Below are 17,034 nucleotides of genomic sequence, written 5' to 3' on the forward strand. Positions count from 1 at the left end.
GTGACTTTGGGCAGCCTGCATCTTGAAGCTCAGGGCTGTGTTCCTTTGTTGCTGGAGAATTTGCTTGGTGTGTCTTGCCCTGGAACTTGTTGGCCCTTGTGTGGTGCTTGGTTTCAGTGTCGGTATGGAGGCATTTGATGAGCTCCTGTCAATTAATGTTCCTTGGAGTCAGGAGTTCCCTGGAGTCAGGGTTTGGACTTAAGCCTCCTGCTTCCAGTTATGGGTCTTATTTTTACAGTAGTTTCAAAACTTCTCCTTCTATACAGCACCACTGATAAAACATCTACGTTAAAGATGAAAAGTTTCTCTACTGTGAGGGTCACTCAGAGAGGTTCACAGCGTTACATGGAGAAGAGAAGAGGGAGGAGGGAGTTAGAGGTGACCCAAATGAGATGAGGTGGAATCAATAGTGGAGAGAGTGGGCTAGCCAGTAGTCACTTCCTTATGTGCACTCCACAACTGGACCGCTCAGAGATGTTCACGGAGTTATACAGAGAAGAGAAGAAGGAGGAAGGAGACAGAGGTGGCCAGAAGGATAAAAGGGGGGAATGAAAAGGGGGGAGACAGATCCAGCCAGTAGTCAGTTCCCTAAGTATTCTCCACCGTCTGGAACACACAGAAATTCACAGAGTTGGGTAGAGTAGAGAGGGGTTAGGGAGGAGACACAGGCGACCTGGTGGAGAAAAAGGAGAGTCCAAAGAGAGACAGCCGTCAAGCCAGTAATCTCGCTCCCTAGTGAAAAATGGGTCCTGAAGATTGGGTTCTTAAAGGTAGAAAATTGGTAACAAATACATAAAAGCAAAAATTAAAAATCTAGAGTAGAGTTTGGAATTTCAAAAATACAATGTTAAAGAAAAGAAGAAGGAAAAGAAAGAGAGAAAAAACGAACAAAGAAAAACAAACAAGGTCGTGAAACTTATAAAGAAAATACAGGTACAAAATTGATAACTAATACCAAAAAGCAAAAATTAAAAATCTAGAGTAGAGTTTGGAATTTCAAAAATACAATGTTAAAAAAAAAGGAAGAAGAAAAATGAAGAGAGAAAACAAACAAACAAGAACAAACAATGTCGCAGAAATTATAAAGAAAATACAGGTACAAAATTGATATCAAATATCAAAAAGCATAAATTAAAAATCTAGAGTAGAGTTTGGAATTTCAGGTATACAATGTTATATAAAAGAAGAAGAGAAAGAAACAGAAGAAAGAAAAAAAAGTCACAGAAATTATTAAAAAAACTATAGGTACAAAATTGATAACATATACCAAAAAGCTAAAATTAAAAATCTGCAGTAGAGTTTGGAGTTTCAAAAATACAATGTTAAAGAAAAGAAAAAAGAAAAAAACAAGATCAAAAAATTATAAAATATATATATATGAAGTTTGCTGAAGAAGAAAAAAATAGGGTTGTTTTTTTTTTGCAAAGTAATAGGTTATAAAAATGACAATTGAAGGAACAATAGAGGACTTAAAATTTTAAAAAAAAAAAAGAAAAGAAAGAAAGAATGATCGTAAAAATAGTAAAAATATATCTAGGACTTTCTCTGGTTTTGTTGTGAGTATTGTGGTTTCAGTTTATTTTTGGCTAGCTCCTTGGTCCGACTTATATTTCTCAAGATCTATAGGCCCCTTCCTATGTAGTCCGCAGTAACCACGGGGTTTTAATCTATTGCCTGTAGCTTCCAAGGCGTTTCCCTCTGTTATAGCTTCTTCTGTTTGCTGGTCTCTTCAGTGTCTGGTTTCCGTCCTGACACAAAGGGGAGGGTGGAGGACACTTTTTTTTTTTTTTTTTTTAGGCTCACTTGTTCAGTCGCGCTGTGGGGAGGGAGGGAGGGATGCTGCAAACAAATGACACTGGCGTGCGCTCGCAGTGTAACCTTGAGGTAACCTTTCAAGCTATGTTATTTCCAGTGCTCTTACCTGGGACTGGAACATGTGGTAAAGGTTTGATGAAATGGTCTCCTTTGGAGACAACAGGGCAGAACTGCCAGAGATATTAAAGCCTGGCATGGGTTCAACCCATTATTTCATACTCTTATTTCTTCACCTTTTTCACCATGCCCAGTGGTGTTCAAGAAGCAGGACCAAACAAAATAGTTAGATTCCATGCTCTAGGAGTTTAAAGTCTCAAAGTGAAATGAGATGCTGACACAGAACCCTGTAGAGCATAACAGTCAACACAGGAAAATTGAAGGTGTAAGGAAGATCAGAGATGAGGAGATGGAAGGAGAGGATGAGATCTTTGGATGGCATCACCGACTCAGTAGACATGGGTTTGGGTGGACTCTGGGAGTTGGTGATGTACAGGGAGGCTGGCATGCTGTGGTTCATGAGGTCTCAGAGTCAAACACGACTGAGCGACTGAACTGAACTGAACTGAAATTTTAAAGATCTCTTTGGCTTTATTCAATGAATCATGTACTAGTCAGAGTCCAATCTGGTAGACAGAAGGGATCTATGAAGAGCTATGCTGCTGCTGCTGCTAAGTCGCTTCAGTTGTGTCCAACTCTGTGCGATCCCAGAGACGGCAGCCCACCAGGCTCCCCCATCCCAGGGATTCTCCAGGCAAAAACACTGGAGTGGGTTGCCATTTCCTTCTCCAATGCATGAAAGTGAAAAGTGAAAGTGAAGTTGCTCAGTGGTGTCCGACCCTCAGCGACCCCATGACCTGCAGCCTTCCAGGCTCCTCCATCCATGGGATTTTCCAGGCAAGAGTACTGGAGTGGGGTGCCATTGCCTTCTCTGCTGAAGAGCTATACAGTGAAGTAATTTCTTAGACAGAGGAGAATCTTCTCACTTAAACTGAGAAGATTCCATGGAGGAAAAAAGCAGAAGTAAATGGAAAACAGGAAAACAATATATTTAGAGCTCATTATTATAGAGACCTGGAGGAGGGCGTGGCAACCCACTCCAGTATTCTTGCCTAGAGAATGACTATGGCCAGAAGAGCCTGGAGAGCTACTATCCACAGGGTTGCAAAGAACTGGACTCGGCTGAATGACTAAGAACACACGCACATTATAGAGACCACCGTGGCAGAAGATTGTAAAGGCCAGGGAAGAAATTTTGGTTGCCACAGGAATGTGTCTTTTTAATACAATTTAGCATGATGCTAAGAATAAACTCGACTAACATCAAAAACAACTTGGAGGAAATACCAGTCTAAAGTAGATAATTTGCAGGTTTAGAGTATATATGTTCTAAATAGATGGCCTGGATTGCTGTGAGGATTTTAGCATTTGCCCCATCATCTTTCACTCTTTAAAGTGCCCCATTTTAAAAGCAAATCATGTGGTCACCATAGTTTTATGGGGCTGAAAATCAAGACTGTAGTGGAGCTGTCCTGTGTCTACTTAAACTGAAACTACATTCTCTAGAACTTCCTTCCTTGTGTTATTAATAGTTCAAGGTTAGTGTAAACCACAGAGATATTTTGTGTGAGATTTAGAGGGCAGAGCTGAAGCAGCAGCTATATTCTTTGTATTCTTCTTCTATGTAGGAAGTTGATTAGGGACACTATCTCAACTCACAGAGGGTTTCACTGACTCACCTTGTAGATGTGGGGCAGTGGATCAGTTGACAACTCCATCAATTCCCATCCAGCTCCCCTCCTTCATGTTCACTGACTCATGAGCCAGGTAGAAGTTTAATATCGTGACCAAGGATACCAGCTTCTTTTGTAGATTACCTGAATTATCAAAGTCAGGTAATTGGAGGCTGTAAGAGACCACAACAGTCTATAGTTCATCCTCATGAATTCTAGTTTATGATTATCCTCCCCCATGTCATATTTATCTTTCCTCCCCATTTATCTCTCTTCCCCTATGACAGGCCCATCACTAATCAAAGAGGCAATAGTCATACTGCTTCATGAAATCAAACCCCTAGAATAAATCCCATATTCCAAATTATTCAAAGTTACAGTTTCCTTTTAGATAGAACTCTGATACAGTGCTTGATAGACAAAAGAATAATTTACATATAAATTGACCAGATGGCCTTTTCGTTTTAGGGGACTGGAATGCAAAAGTAGGAAGTCAAGAAACACCTGGAGTAACAGGCAAATTTGGCCTTGGAGTACAGAATGAAGCAGGGCAAAGGCTAATAGAGTTCTGCCAAGAGAATGCACTGGTCATAGCAAACACCCTCTTCCAGGAACACAAGAGAAGACTCTACACATGGACATTACCAGATGGTCAACACTGAAATCAGACTGATTATATTCTTTGCAGCCACAAATGGAGAAGTTCTATACAGTCAGCAAAAACAAGACCGGGAGCTGACTGTGGCTCAGATCATGAACTCCTTACTGCCAAATTCAGACTGAAATTGAAGAAAATGAAGAAAACCACTACACCATTCAGGTATGACCTAAAACAAATCCCTAATGACTATACAGTGGAAGTGAGAAATAGATTTAAGGGACTAGATCTGATAGACAGAGTGCCTGATGAACTATAGATGGAGGTTCATGACATTGTACAGGAGACAGGGATAAAGACCATCCCCAAGAAAAAGAAATACAAAAAAGCAAAATTGCTATCTGAGGAGGCCTTACAAAAAGCTGTGAAAAGAAGGGAAGTGAAAAGCAAAGGAGAAAAGGAAAGATATACCCATTGGAATGCAGAGTTCCAAGAATAGCAAGGAGAGATAAGAAAGCCTTCCTCAGCAATCAATGCAAAGAAATAGAGGAAAACAACAGAATGGGAAAGACTAGAGACCTTTTCAAGAAAATTAGACATACCAAGGGAAAATTTCATGCAAAGATGGGCTCAATAAAGGACAGAAATGGTAGGGACCTAACAGAAGCAGAAGATATTAAGAAAAAGTGGCAAGAATACCCAGAAGAACTGTACAAAAAAGATCTTCACAACCCAGATAATCATGATGGTGTGATCACTCACCTAGAGCCAGACATCCTAGAATGTGAAGTCAAGTGGGCCTTAGAAAGCATCACTACGAACAAAGCTAGTGGAGGTGATGGAATCCCAGTTGAGCTATTTCTAATCCTGGAAGATGATGCCCTGAAAGTGCTGCACTCAATATGCCAGCAAATTTAGAAAACTCAGCAGTGGCCACAGGGCTGGAAAAGGTCAATTTTCATTCCAATCCCAAAGAAAGGCAATGCCAAAGAATGCTCAAACTACTGCACAATTGCACTCATCTTACACTCTAGTAAAGTAATGCTCAAAATTCTCCAAGCCAGGCCTCAGCAATACATGAACCATGAACATCCAGATGTTCAATCTGGTTTTAGAAAAGGCAGAGGAACCAGAGATCAAATTGCCAACCTCCACTGGATCATGGAAAAAGCAAGAGAGTTCCAGAAAAACATCTATTTCTGCTTTATTGACTATGCCAAAGCCTTTGACTGTGTGGATCACAATAAACAGTGGACAATTCTGAAAGAGATGGGAATACCAGATCACCTGACCTGCCTCTTGAGAAACCTATATGCAGGTCAGGAAGCAACAGTTAGAACTGGACATGGGACAACAGACTGGTTCCAAATAGGAAAAGGAGTACATCAAGGTTGTATATTGTCATTGTGCTTATTTAACTTCTATGCAGAGTACATCATGAGAAACGCTGGGCTGGAGGAAGCACAAGCTGGAATCAAGATTGCCAGGAGAAATATCAATAACTTCAGATATGCAGATGACACCACCCTGATGGCAGAAAGTGAAGAGGAACTAAAGAGCCCCTTGATGAAAGTGAAAGAGGAGAGGAAGAAATTGGCTTAAAGCTCAACATCAGAAAACTAAGATCATGGCATGCGGTCCCAACACTTTATGGCAAATAGATGGGGAAACAGTGGAAACAGTGGCTGACTTTATTTTTCTGGGCTCTCAACAAAGGTCTGTCTAGTCAAGGCTATGGTTTTTCCAGCGGTCATGTATAGATGTAAGAGTTAGACTATAAAGACAGCTGAGAGCCGAAGAACTGATGCTTTTGAACTGTGGTGTTGGAGAATACTCCTTAAAGTCCCTTGGACTGCAAGGAGATCAACCATTCTAAAGAAGATCAGTCCTGGGTGTTCATTGGTAGGACTGATGTTGAAGCTGAAACTCCAGTACTTTGGCCACCTGATGTGAAGAGCTGACTCATTTGAAAAGACCCTGATGCTGGGAAAGATTGAGGGCAGGACAAGAAAGGGACGAGAGAGTATGAGATGGTTGGAAGGCATCACAGACTCAATGGACATGGGTTTGGGTGGACTCCGGGAGTTGGTGATGGACAGGGAGGCCTAGCATTCTGCGGTTCATGAGGTTGCAAAGAGTTGGACTCAACTGAGCGACTGAACTGAACTGAACTGACCAGTGAAACCAAGGGGTCATTTAGAGTGAGAGACAAAGTAGATGAGGAACATTGTACAACAGTGCCATAATGAATTATTGTATGCATGTCTGTATGAGTTTTGTTGAGCCTGCAAATCCAACAGAGGAGAAGTACATCCAGGTTTGCAAAGGAGGGAAACTAGAAAAGTGCTCTGTCTTGAAAGTCTGTGGTGTTTTAAATAAGCAGGAAGATTGTCACAGGCTCTGTTAAAAACAAGACTGATCAGTTTAGTTCAGGTCAGTCACTCAGTCGTGCCCAACTCCTTGTGACCCCATGGACTGCAGGCTTCCCTGTCCATCACCAACTCCCGGAGCTTACTCAAACTCATGTCCATTGAGTCAGTGATGCCATCCAACCATCTCATCCTCCCTTGTCCCCTTCTCCTCCCACCTTCAATCTTTCCTAGCATCAGGGTCTTTTCAAATGAGTCGGTTCTTTGCATCAGGTGGCCAAAGTATTGGAGTTTCAGCTTCAACATCAGTCCTTTCAATGAATATTCAGGACTGATTTTCGTTAGGAAAAAAAAAAAACAGGCCCTAAATTGAGTCATTCATGCTAATCTTATACAGAAAACTGAGACAGTTATAGTTTGGCTTTCCCCAAAAATAGTCTAACACCATGCAATCAGGAATTGCCTGATCAGCTTGGATTAGGCAATCTGCCTGATAAATTCTACCCATTCCCTAGAAGGAAATTAAGCTTTTAGTAACCGATCTGCTTTATGCCCAGTTCAGCTTCCTTGTTCCTTTTCCCCTCTGTCTATGAAATTACTTCACTGTATAGCTCTTCAGAGATCCCTTCTGTCTACTAGATTGGACTCTGACTAGTACATGATTCGTTGAATAAAGCCAAAGAGATCTTTAAAATTCACTCAGTTGAGTTTTGTTTTTAACACTCCTAAAGCTAGTGTAAAGTGAAAGTGTTAGTTTCTCAGTTGTGTCCGACTCTTTGTAACCCCATTAACCAGCCCTCCAGGCTCCTCTGTCCAGGGGACTTCCCAGGCAAGAATACTGGAGTGGGTTGCCATTTTCTTCTCCAGGGGATCTTCCCAACCCAGGAATCGAACCTGGGTCTCCTCATATTGCAGGTGGCTTCTTCCTGACCCAGGGATCAAACACAGAATGGAGTGGGTTTGACAAATGTGACTAGAAAAATATGGTATATCATTTAGGAAAATATTTGTTAATTACACATACTTTACATAAAATAAAAATCCAAATGTACAAAAATCCAATAGAAGTGACAAATATTCTGAGTAACTTACACTGTTTCAGTAAGAAAGACCTTTTAATAAACCAAAAGCAGGCAATATTAAGGAAAATATTAACAGATCTGACTTCATATCAATTTAAAACTTTTATGTGCTTCCCTAATGGTTCAGATGGTAAAGAATCTGCCTGCAATACAATGACCCTGGGTTCATTTCCTGGGTCAGGAAGATCCCCTGGAGAAGGGAAGGCTACCCACTGCAGTATTCTTGCCTGGAGAATTCAATGGACAGAGGAGCCTGGCAGGCTACAGTCCATAGGGTCCCAAAGAGTTGGACACAAGTAAGCGACTAACACTTTCACTTAAACTTTAAAATTTTTATATAGCAAAAATGGACATGAGTTTGAGCATGCTCTGGTAGATGGTGAAGGACAGGGAGGCCTGACGTGCTGCAGTCCACGGGGTCACAAAGAGTTGGACACGACTGAGTGACTGATCAACATAGCAAAAATAAAGCAAAACAAGAACAATTACATTTAAAGATACAACAAAAAGGAAAAAATAACAATATATAATAAAGACAAAAATTTGCCATCTTTAATACATAAAGTTTATTTAAAATAAGTAAACATGAAAAATAAACACATCAAAAGGAAAATGAGTAGAATTTAAAATGCATATCCAAAAAACTGAAATAAAAATCATAAATAAAATATAAATAAATCTTAAATATCATTAATATCAACATAATTTTAAACTGAATAATATGAAAACAAACAACAAACATAAAAACAAACAATCATGTCACTTTTAACTAGCACCTGTACTGCTAATAGAAATATAAAGCAGTACACTGGAAGGCAATTTCATGATGTGTATCAAAAGCCTTAATAAAGGACATGCCCTAGCAATTTTACTTGTAGGAATTTATTCTAAGTAAATATATAAACATATACAAGCTAACTATGGAAAAGTACTGGTCATAGAAATGTACATAAAACAAAATGTGAAAATCGTTTAAAAGTCCATTATTAAAAAAAAAAAAAGTCCATTATTTTGAAGATGCTAAGCAGGAAAACAGTCTATCTCTTCAATAGGATTTAATACAGAAATTAAGAAAAATGAGACAATGCCTTGTACATCTATTAGAAAAATATGAACACACGTTAAATAAACATAGCAAGGTACAAATAGCTGTGTGCAATGTGATCCAATTTTGTTAAAATAAAGAAACGATTACTATTACATATGGTCAATATCATTGAGGCACATTCTGTGTTCTAGCTACTATTATAAAAGGTAGGGACTCAAGTGTTAAAACAAAGAAACTTATTTTTATAAACTTTTTTATAAACTTTCCAATGGAAAGAGACAATAAATAAACAAGGATATAAATAGAATGTTCAGTTCAGTTCAGTTGTTCAGTCGTGTCTGACTCTTTGTGACCCCATGGACGGCAGCATTCAGGCTTCCCTGTCCATCCAGCACCAACTCCCAGACCTTGCTCAAATTCACGTCAATCGAGTCGGTGATGCCATCCAACCATCTCATCCTCTGTCACCCCTTTTCCTCCTGTCCGCAATCCCTCCCAGCAGCAGGGTCTTTTCCAAGGAGTCAGTTCTTCACATCAGGTGGCCAAAGTATTGAAGCTTCAGCTTCAGCATCAGTCCTTCCAATGAATATTCAGGACTGATTTCCTTTAGGATTGACTGGTTTGATCTCCCTGCAGTCCAAGGGACTCTCAAGAGTCTTCTCCAAAACCACAGTTCAAAAGCATCAGTTCTTCAGCACTCAGCTTTCTTAAGCTGAGCGCGAGTCCAACTCTCACATCCATACATGACTACTGGAAAAACCATACTTTAGACTAGATGAACTTTTGTTGGCAAAGTAATGTCTCTGATTTTTAATGTGCTGTTGGGTTGGTCATAGGTTTTCCTCCAAGGAGCAAGCATCTTTTAATTTTGTGGCTGAGTCACCATCTGCAGTGATTCTGGAGGAAAGAAAATAAAGTCAGCCACTGTTTCCATTTTTCCCCATCTATTTGCCATGAAGTGATGGGACCGGATGCCATGATCTTAGTTTTTTGAATGTTGAGTTTTAAGCCAACTTTTTCACTCACCTCTTTCACTTTCATCAAGGGGCACTTTAGCTCCTCTTTGTTTTCTGCCGTAAAGGTGGTGTCATCTGCATATCTGAGGTTATTGATATTTCTTCTCCTGGCAATCTTGATTCCAGCTTGTGCTTCATCCAGCCCAGGATTTCGCATGATGTACTCTGCATAGAAGTTAAATAAGCAGGGTTACAATATACAGCCTTGAGATACTACTTTTCCAATTTGGAACAGTTTGTTGCTCCATGTCTGGTTCTAGCTGATGCTTCTTGACCTGCATACAGATTTCTGAGGAGGCAGGTAAGGTAGTCTGGTATTCCTATCTCTTAAAGAATTTTCTACAGTTTGTTGTGATCTACACAGTCAAAGCTTTGGCCTAATCAATAAAGCAGAAGTAGATATTTTTCTGGAACTCTCTTGCTTTTTTGATGATCCAACAGATGTTGGCAATTTGATCTCTGGTTCCTCTGCGTTTTCTAAAACCAGCTTGAACATCTGGAATTTCTCGGTTCACCTACTGTTGAAGCCTGGTTTGGAGAATTTTGAGCATTACTTTGCTAGTGTGTGAGATACAGTGCAATTGTGCAGTAGTTTGAGCATTCTTTGGCATTGCCTTTCTTTGGGATTGGAATGAAAACTGACCTTTTCCAGTCCTGTGGCCACTGCTGAGTTTTTCAAATTTGCTGGCATATTGAGTGCTGCACTTTAACACCATCATCTTTTAGGGTTTGAAATAGCTCAATTGGAATTTCATCACCTCCAGTAGTTGTGCTTGTAGTGATCCTTCCTAAGGCCTACCTGACTTCACACTCCAAGTGTCTGACTCTAGGTGAGTGATCACAACATCATGGTTTATCTGAGTCATGAAGATCTTTTTTGTATAGTTCTTCTGGGTTATTCTTGCCACCTCTTCTTAATATCTTCAGCTTGTTTGGTCCATACTGTTTCTGTCCTTTATTGTGCCCATCTTTGCATGATGTTTTCCCTTGGTATCTCTAATTGTCTTGAAGAGATCTCTAGACTTTCCCATTCTATTGTTTTCCTCTGTTTCTTTGCACTGATCTGCACTGATCACTTAGGAAGGCTTTCTCATCTCTCCTTGCTATTCTTTGGAACTCTGCATTCAGATGGGTGTATCTTTCCTTTTCTCCTTTACCTTTGGCTTCTCTTCTTTTCTCAGCTATGTGTAAGGCCTTCTCAGACAACCATTTTGCCTTTTTACATTTCTCTTTCTTGGGGATGGTCTTGATCACTGCCTTCTGTACAATGTCACAAACCTCTGTTCATAGTTCTCAGGCACTCTGTCTATCAGATCTAATCCTTTGAATCTATTTGTCACTTCCACTGTATACTTGTAAGGGATCTGATTTAGGTCATAAATCATATGTTAGATGATGACAAATGCTAAGAAAAAAATATAGCAAAGTAAAGAAAGCAATGAGTGCTGGGCATACAAGACTGCTATTTAATATAAGGTCATCAGGAAATACTTTTCCAGGTACAGTGAAATATGAGCATAATTCTGAAGAAAGTGATGGAAACAAAAATTTTTTTCAGACAGAGCAAGAGCAAAGACTCCAAAGATGGAAGCAGGTGAGGTCTAACAAGGAAGCCAGTATAGTTGTAACACACACACACAAAAAAAAAAAAAAAAACAAGGGAGAGAGTGGTGACAAAGGAAACTGACATAAGGCCTTGTGGGACATTGTAGGACTTGCTGCTTTTGTTAAGAGAGAGATGGGAAGCTCTTGGAGATTTCTAAGGAGAGGAGTGACATCTTACTTTTTATTTAAATGGGTCATTCTCTTATTAAAATGTTCATACTGTGTGAATAGACAGAGAAAATGAGGTAAAGTACAATGACAATGACAACTCAGGGGATAAGTTAGAAGACTATTGCAACAACTCAGGAAAGAGATGATAACAGCCTGTATTAGGATAGCACTTAGTGCTACACATGGCCTGTGGCCTAATCCAGGATATATTTTGATAGTAGAACCAATAAGATTTGTTGAATTGAATCAATATCCCAGACCTCCCAACATGTCTGCGATAATCTGATTGAGACTTCAAAAATATTCCCCTAAAATGGTGTCCCAGATTACATCAACTCTAAGTCTCTATTTGACCAAATTAGCAAAAATCCTAGATCTGCTTCCCCCTCATATCTGACCCCAAACCCAAGGGATACCTTTAGTAATTAGTAATCTCTTCTAAAGTTTTCAATATTCATGAGTGGTACCAGAATGCAACCAAATCCCTTTCAGAGCCAGCAAAATCCACGACTGCTCCCATATTACTGGGAGCTCTTCCCTAAGTTCATTTTTACCACTTCCATGGTGGACACTCCAAATTAAGCTTCTGACTTAATTTCCCTTTGCATTCTTCCTGGCTATTCTGAAAATCCCTCAAGTTCTTCTGAAATGGAGGCTACCCTATATCCCCAACAACTGTAAATTTTCTACATTTGCTCTTCTAGATTCATACCGATGGATTCTAAAGTATTCAATATCATCAATTATAAAACCTATCCTAATGTCTAGAAAGGCATAGTAAGTTCTCCCCTTGGCTTGGTGATGGAAGAATCCTTGAATTCCATGTTCTGTTTCACACAGTGTGAAAGTCAAAGTTAGTCGCTCAGTCATGTCCAACTCTTTGCAACCCCATGGCCTGTAGCCTGCCAGGCTCCTTTGTTCATGGAATTCTCCAGGCAAGAATACTGGAGTAGGTAGCCATTCCCTTCTCCAGGGATCTTCCTGACCCAGGGAAAGAACCCAGGACTCCTGCACTGCAAGTGGATTCTTTACTGTCTGAGACACTTTCAGTTTTGCATAATCGGTTTCAGTATCCCTGTCTGAGACTGAGATAGAGTTTACACCGGAGATTCCTTTAAGCAGAACTTAAATGGGAAGAAGAGATGGAAAGAACTAATATTTTGAGCCCCTATCTCAGGTTAAGCCCTGGAATTCTCATTTCATCAACACAATGAAAAGTCACAAGAAGAAATGTTACTGAACTTTTATAAACCTGAGTCCATTAGCACATGTAATGCCAATCTACTGACACCAAGGTTTGGTGAAGGAAAGTGAAAGTGAAAGTCACTCAGTCCTATCTGACTCTTTGCAGACTGTACCCATGGACTATATGGTCCATGGAATTCTCTAGGCCAAAACACCCGAGTAGATGGCTGTTCATTTCTCCAAGGGACCTTCCCAACCCAGGGATCGAACCCAGGTCTCCCACATTGCAGGCTGATTCTTTACTAGATGAGCCACCAGGGAAGCCCAAGAATACTGGAGTGGGTAGCCTATCCCTTCTCCTGGGGAATCTTCCCTACTCAGGAACCAAACCGGGGGGTCCCACACTGCAGGCAGATTCTTCACCAGCTGAACTACAAAACATGCTGCATTTATTACAGAGCCATACAAGGGGTCATATCGGCTCAAAAGGTCTAGATTCCCCAGTAGATTTCAGAAAAGACTTCCTTTTTTTTTTTCTTTTTTTTTAAGGTAAAGTGAGTGAGAGAATCACAGGTATGTGATAAGCTTGTGTATAATTCTCTGATTGGTTGATGGTTATATAACAAGTTGTTGTTATAGGGGTTAATACCATGAATCCTCAGACTCCAGTAAGTCTGGGGCCATGTTCTCATAGTCATAATGCTGTTAACTTCTTACATCTGGTGGAGGTTTTCTAGTATTTGCAAAACAACTCAGGAAGTTGTATCAGACACCATTATCTAAGTACTTCAAGAAGAAACTAAAGGTCCTGTGACTGCTATGTGGCTGATCTGTTGTTTAAATTGTTACCAGTTCTCCTGGCCCAGCTGCTATTTTTTGTTACTACAAATTCACAGTCTTTAAACCAAGTCTTAAGCCAGCCTTTTGTGACTCAGGAGAGACCTGGGAGACTAAAGCTTTTCTACAAAGAGGCAGATGGAGCACATGGGAGGGTGGGCAGTTTGGTTTGGGGAAAGCCCTATAGGGTCCAACTTAGTTACTGAAAAACTGAGAAAGATTAAATGTGTGACCAAACTCCTTGGAAGGAAAGTTATGACCAACCTGGGTAGCACATTAAAAAGCAGAGACATTACTTTGCCAACAAAGGTCCGTCTAGTCCAGGCTATGGTTTTTCCAGTAGTCATGTATGGATGTGAAAGTTGGACTGTGAAGAAAGCTGAGTGCCGAAGAATTGATGCTCTTGAACTGTGGTGTTGGAGAAGACTCTTGCGAGTCCCTTGGACTGCAAGGAGATCCAACCAGTCCATTCTAAAGGAGATCAGTCCTGGGTGTTCTTTGGAAGGAATGATGCTAAAGTTGAAACTCCAATACTTTGGCCACCTCATGTGAAGAGTTGACTCATTGGAAAAGATTCTGATGCTGGGAGGGATTGGGGACAGGAGGAAAAGGGAACAACAGAGGATGAGATGGCTGGATGGCATCACCGACTCAATGGATGTGAGTTTGAGTGAATTCTGGGAGTTGGTGATGGACAGGGAGGCCTGGCATGCTGAGGTTCATGGGGTCGCAAAGAGTCGGACACGACTGAACGACTGAACTGAACTGAAAGTTTGCATAATTAGAAAGTAACAACAGTGGAGTTTGGGTCCACTTTCCATGTAAATACATACCTTTAAGAAGACTAGTACTGATAGCCATCCCCAAACTTGACAAATCAGCCCAAATTTTTATATCCCTGTCATCTGCAAGGATAATGCCACCTAAATATTTGCTTAGAAATTCATGTTTTCTAAAGGGAGTAGACTGGAAGTAGGGTCAGACAGCAGAAGCAGGAAAATCTCAGGGTTCACAGAAGAAGATGCTCTTCCTTTCTACCTCTACCTAGGGCTAGCAAAGCCCTACTGGTTACAGCTGGGCCCTGCCCTGAGAGGTAGGGGGAGAAGTCCACTGAAGGCAGGATCTGATGCCTCTGTGTCTTTCCCTCTGTAATATTGTTATTTATAATGAGAAATATATAAGTAATCTTTGTCCCAGTTCACAAAACAGGTTCTTGAAATGCTTATAAATTCCTAAGTAATAAGAATGGTAGAAGCACTTTTGTTTCAATGAGGCAACTCTGGTTGTGTCCCTGGATGGGAAATGGTCACCAGAAAGACAAAGCCATGATTAGAAGTTTCATATTTTCAGGCCTCCACTTCCCATTCTCCAGAGGGGGGCTGGAAATTAACTTAAAGATAGATGAATCCTATGTGAGAAAGCCTACATAAAATCCCAATAGCATGAGGTTTGAAAGGCTTTCAGTTTGGTGAACATATCCACATACACCAGGAGCAGGATGGACCCCCTACTCCACAGGGACAGAACCCACCAGACCTCAACCTATGTATCTCTTCATCTGTCTGTTCATTTGTATCTTTTATCACATTCTTTACTCAACTAGTAAACATAAGTCTTCCCTGAGTTTTAGAAGTTGCTCTAGCAAGTACATCAAACCTGAAGAGGCAGCTTTCGGGAACTTCTGATTTATAGCCAAGTCATACAGAAGTTGAGGGTAATCTGAGGATCTACTGCCTGAAATTGACATGTGAAGCCAGTGGCAGTCTCCTGGGATTGAGCCCTTAAACTGTGGGACCTGACAGTACATTCAGAAAGATACATAGTGTAAGAATCAAGTTAAATTTTAAGACACCAGCTAGTGCTGCAGAATTGCTTGTTGTGGGGAAAGCCCCACACACATCTGGTGTTGAAACAAAGGAAAACTGTTTTTTGTTTGTTGTTTTTCTGAAACACCTAGGTTGCCTGATTTTTTTCCTCCTCTTCTTCCTCTCTTTTGATGGGATACAGTGCAGGTGACCCAACATGTGCCACTTAGGTGTATAGATTATTTCAACCTGAAGGTAAGGAAGTTTCAAAAGACTCAGAAAGAAACTTTGAACTTCTACCTAACTGCCTAAGAGAACAGAATATAGAGCCTGTTCCAGGAGGGAAATACCACTAAAGAGAACTATACAACACTATACATAACTATAGTATACTATGAACTAGGTGTGCTAAACAGGGAGGAACTTAGCAAGGCCAGTTTGATCAAAGTCCTCTCTGTGTCCTATTCTCTCTAGATTGACCAGCGAACACTTGTTTAACAAACATTAAATCTCTATGTTTTCCTGTGAATTACTTTACTTCCCTTTGAAGTCCCAGACTCCTACTTCTTTCTCCTTAGTCCAGTATGATTTATAAATGTACCTCACCTTGCCTTACTATCTTTCAAATTTCTCATGCCTATGTTAATTCTCCAAACATATGTATTAAATTTAGTTTTGTACTGTGAATGTCTTATGTCATTTTAATTATCTGACTAGCCAAAAGAAATAAAAGGGGAAAAAGAAAAATACCACCACCCCTTTTTTTGTTGTCAAGTATCACCCACCTGATTTCAGAAGAGGCCAACAGAGTCCCTTAACAGACATATTCTCTTAGTCAAAGAAGAGCCAATTAGAAGGAAAGAATCAGGGGGAAATGTCAGACAAGAGAGACCCAGTGGTCTCAGCTGCCCTTTTCTCTGTAATCAATGGGTTAGAGATGGATTGGTTCATGCCAGGATTTTTAGTTGAAGCTAAAAGAAGGGCTGAAATTAGGGTGAAGCAAGTGAGGCAACCAGACGACAAAATTTAAATCTCTCTCACTTTCAAGTTCCCTTACAGCCTAAACTCTTCTCTTGCCTCACCCGAGTTCCAGCCCTGGGTGCTTGGTTCTCTCTAGTATCACTGTGGAGGACTGGGTGATTTCCTTTTTCCTCAGTTTATTCAAAATAAGGCTACTGCTGCTGCTGCTAAGTCGCTTCAGTCGTGTCTGACTCTGTGCGACCCCATAGACAGCAGCCCACCAGGCTCCCCCGTCCCTGGGATTCTCCAGGCAAGAACACTGGAGTGGGTTGCCATTTCCTTCTCCAACACATGACAGTGAAAAGTGAAAGTAAAACTGCTCAGTCATGTCTGACCCTTAGCGACCCCATGGACTGCAGCCTACCAGGCTCCTCCATCCATGGGATTTTCCAGGCAAGAGTACTGGAGTGGGGTGAATTTTTCAAAGAGAACTTAAGTTAAAAACTGGCAATAAAAAAAGAAACAAAAAAGCCCAGAGAAAACATCTTTCAAAAAACACTCACTAGTCATTGAACCGAAGTTCATGTTAAAAACAAACATTTCCTGGAATTGAGAGAAAAGTGAAAAAGAAAGCGAAAGTCTGTTTCCTGTATTGGTCGTTGACATGGAGTAATGGGAGGTAAATGTGTGGTGAAATAAACTTGGTTTCAAATCCGATTTTATTCTAAGGGATTGCTTTTACTCCATCACTAATTTATACATTTACTGAAATCTTACCATGTACAGAAAGTTTACTCACTCTGTGAGAGAATC

The 17,034-nt window shown here is 40.5% G+C and overlaps 1 long non-coding RNA gene across 1 annotated transcript; it reads right to left on the bottom strand.

The window, feature by feature from the left end:
• Positions 1–8,136: 8,136 nt before the first annotated feature.
• On the bottom strand, positions 8,137–14,713 carry LOC147357872 (uncharacterized). Its single transcript, XR_015142119.1, has 2 exons — positions 9,669–14,713; positions 8,137–9,539 (listed from the first exon to the last, which is right to left on the bottom strand). It is a non-coding gene; the product is annotated as an uncharacterized LOC147357872 (long non-coding RNA).
• Positions 14,714–17,034: the final 2,321 nt, after the last annotated feature.

Source organism: Bos grunniens, chromosome 15, assembly GCF_055505025.1.
Source record: "Bos grunniens cultivar Pamir isolate PY7600 chromosome 15, Bosgru_T2T1.0, whole genome shotgun sequence".
NCBI classification, from domain to species: domain Eukaryota; kingdom Metazoa; phylum Chordata; class Mammalia; order Artiodactyla; family Bovidae; genus Bos; species Bos grunniens.